Source organism: Lampetra fluviatilis, unplaced genomic scaffold, assembly GCF_964198595.1.
Source record: "Lampetra fluviatilis unplaced genomic scaffold, kcLamFluv1.1 SCAFFOLD_550, whole genome shotgun sequence".
Lineage (NCBI taxonomy): Eukaryota > Metazoa > Chordata > Hyperoartia > Petromyzontiformes > Petromyzontidae > Lampetra > Lampetra fluviatilis.
This window is the reverse complement of record NW_027621024.1, coordinates 1-3,728: the sequence shown is the minus strand read 5'-3', so window position 1 is coordinate 3,728 and position 3,728 is coordinate 1. Positions and strand designations below refer to the sequence as shown.

Here is a 3,728-nt window from a genome sequence, read left to right as displayed (position 1 = left end):
TCAGCTACTCACTCACTAATCACTCACCACTCACTCACTCAGCCACTCACTCACTCACTCAGCTACTCACTCACCCACCCAATCACTCATCCACTCACCCACTCACTCACTCACTCAGCCACTCACTCACTCAGCCACTCACTCACTCAGCCATTCACTCACTCACTCACCCACCAACTCACCAACTCAGTCAACCTCTCACTCACCCACTCACTCATTCACTCACTCAGCCACTCACTCACTCAAACACTCACCCACTCACTCACCCACCCACTCACTCACCCACCCACCCACTCATCCACCCACTCACCCCACCCACCTACTCACTCATCCACCCACCAACTCACCCACTCACCTACTCACTCACCCACCCACCCACCTACTCACTCACCCACTCACTCACCCACCCACCTACTCACTCACCCACCCACCAACTCACCCACTCACCTACTCACTCACCCACCCACCCACCTACTCACTCACCCACCCACCTACTCACTCACCCACTCACTCACCCACCCACCCACCTACTCACTCACTCACCCACTTACCCACCCACTCATCCACTCACTCACCCACCCACTCACCCAAGCACCCACTCACTCCACCCACCGCGTGACCCTTTCACCATTTGACCCCGTGACCCCGTGACCCCAGACACCCAGGTGCCCCCTGCTACGGGAGTTCAGGAGGAAGCCCGCTCGCTCACCCACCCACTCACCCACCGCGTGACCCTATCACCATTTGACCCCGTGACCCCGTGACCTCGTGACCCCAGACACCCAGGTGCCCCCTGCTACGGGAGTTCAGGAGGAAGCCCGCTCGCTCACCCACCCACTCACCCACCGCGTGACCCTATCACCATTTGACCCCGTGACCCCGTGACCCCGTGACCCCAGACACCCAGGTGCCCCCTGCTACGGGAGTTCAGGAGGAAGCCCGCTCGCTCACCCACCCACTCACCCACCGCGTGACCCTATCACCATTTGACCCCGTGACCCCGTGACCCCGTGACCCCAGACACCCAGGTGCCCCCTGCTACGGGAGTTCAGGAGGAAGCCCGCTCGCTCACCCACCCACTCACCCACCGCGTGACCCTATCACCATTTGACCCCGTGACCCCGTGACCCCGTGACCCCAGACACCCAGGTGCCCCCTGCTACGGGAGTTCAGGAGGAAGCCCGCTCGCTCACCCACCCACTCACCCACCGCGTGACCCTATCACCATTTGACCCCGTGACCCCGTGACCCCGTGACCCCAGACACCCAGGTGCCCCCTGCTACGGGAGTTCAGGAGGAAGCCCGCTCGCTCACCGGCCTCTTCCTCACCACCCCTCAGGACGGCACCGTCACCGCTGGTACTGCGCTCACCACTGCTCACCACTACTCACCACTGCTCACCACTGCTCACCACTACTCACCACTACTCACCACCACTCACCACTGCTCACCACTACTCACCACTACTCATCACTACTCACCACTACTCACCACTACTCACCACTGCTCACCACTACTCACCACTGCTCACCACTACTCACCACTGCTCACCACTACTCACCACTGCTCACCACTACTCACCACTACTCACCACTACTCACCACTGCTCACCACTAATCATAACTACTAATCACTACTCACCACTACTCACCACTGCTCACCACTACTCACCACTACTCACCACTACTCACCACTGCTCACCACTAATCATAACTACTAATCACTACTCATCACTACTCACCACTGCTCACCACTACTCACCACTGCTCACCACTACTCACCACTACTCACCACTACTCACCACTACTCACCACTACTCACCACTACTCACCGCCACGACTCACCACACTGACACCTTTGCCTTGACCTTTGGCATGCCCGTGACCTCTCTCGACCTTGGACGTTGGCACGGCCTTGACCTCTGACACGACCTTGACCTCTGACACCACTTTGACCTTTGGCACGGCCGTGACCTTTGACACGACCTTGAACTTTAATGCGACGTTGACCTTCCACAAGCCCTTAACATTTGATCCGAACTTGACCTTTAGTAAATTTGACATGCCCTTGACACGTGACCCGCCCTGACCTTTGACATGGCCTTGAACTTGGCATGACCTTGGTCTTTGCCGTGACCTTGACATTGGTGGCGACCCCCTGACCTTTGGCACGACCCCTGTCTTTGCCGTGAGGTCTTTGGTGCGAACTTGACCTTTGCCATGAACTTGACCTTTGCCGTGACCTTTGCCGTGACCTCTGCTCCTAGGCGATGACATCACCTTCACGGCTCAAGTCGATGGCAGCGGCAGCATCAGGAAGAAGCCTCAAGTGCGATGGTTTAAAGGTGATGGTGGTGATGGTGGTGATGGTGATGGTGAAGGTGGTGGTGATGATGGTGATGATGGTGGTGGTGGTGATGGTGGTGATGGTGGTGATGGAGGTGGTGGTGATGGGGGTGGTGGTGATGGGAAGTGGTGGTGATGGGAGTGGTGGTGATGGGAGTGGTGGTGATGGGGGTGGGGGTGATGGTGGTGATGGTGGTGGTGGTGATGGGGATGGTGGTGATGGTGGTGGTGATGGGGGTGGTGGGGGGTGGTGGTGATGGTGATGGGGGTGGTGTTGGAAGTGGTGATGGGAGTGGTGATGGTGGTGATGGGGGTGGTGGTGATGGGGGTGGGGGGTGGTGATAGGGGTGGTGGGGGTGGTGGTGGTGGTGGTGGTAGTGATGGGGGTGGGGGTGGTGGGGGTGATGGTGATGGGGGTGATGGGGATGGTGGTGATGGTAGTGGTGGTGATGGGGGTGATGGTGGTGATGGTGGTGGGGTGGTGGTGGTGGGGGTGGGTGGTGGTGGTGATGGGGGTGGTGGTGATGGGGGTGGTGGTGGTGGTGATGGGGGTGGTGGTGATGGTAGTGGTGGTGATGGGGGTGATGGTGGTGATGGTGGTGGGGGTGGTGGTGGTGGGGGTGGTGGTGATGGGGGTGGTGGTGATGGGGGTGGTGGTGATGATGATGCTGATGATGATGTTGCTGATGATGATGCTGATGATGATGATGTTGCTGATGATGATGCTGATGATGATGATGTTGCTGCTGATGATGATGTTGCTGAAGATGTTGCTGCTGATGATGATGTTGCTGCTGATGATGATGCTGATGATGATGATGATGTTGCTGCTGATGATGATGTTGCTGAAGATGTTGCTGCTGATGATGATGTTGCTGCTGATGATGATGCTGATGATGATGATGCTGATGATGATGATGTTGCTGCTGATGATGATGTTTGCTGAAGATGTTGCTGCTGATGATGATGTTGCTGCTGATGATGATGCTGATGATGATGATGTTGCTTCTGCTGCTCAGGCAAGTGGATGGACCTCGCGAGCAAAACGGGGAAGCACCTCACGCTGAAGGAGACAGTCAACAAAGAGACCAAGGTGGAGACACGGAGACACGGGGGGGGGGTGGAGACACGGAGACACGGGGGGGTGGAGACACGGGGGGGGGGGGGGAGACACGGAGACACGGAGACACGGAGACACGGGGGGGGTGGAGACAGGGAGACACGGGGGGGGGTGGAGACACGGAGACACGAGGGGGGGGGTGGAGACACGGAGACACGGAGACACGGGGGTGGTGGAGACAGGGAGACACGGGGGGGGTGGAGACACGGAGACACGGGGAAGTGGGGAGACAAGGAGACACGGGGGGGGGGGGTGGAGACATG

The 3,728-nt window shown here is 58.4% G+C and overlaps 1 long non-coding RNA gene across 1 annotated transcript; it reads left to right on the top strand.

The window, feature by feature from the left end:
- Positions 1-1,273: 1,273 nt before the first annotated feature.
- On the top strand, positions 1,274-3,441 carry LOC144954677 (uncharacterized). The gene is made up of 3 exons (XR_013641320.1): positions 1,274-1,358; positions 2,267-2,344; positions 3,365-3,441. It is a non-coding gene; the product is annotated as an uncharacterized LOC144954677 (long non-coding RNA).
- The last annotated feature ends 287 nt before the right edge of the window (positions 3,442-3,728 follow it).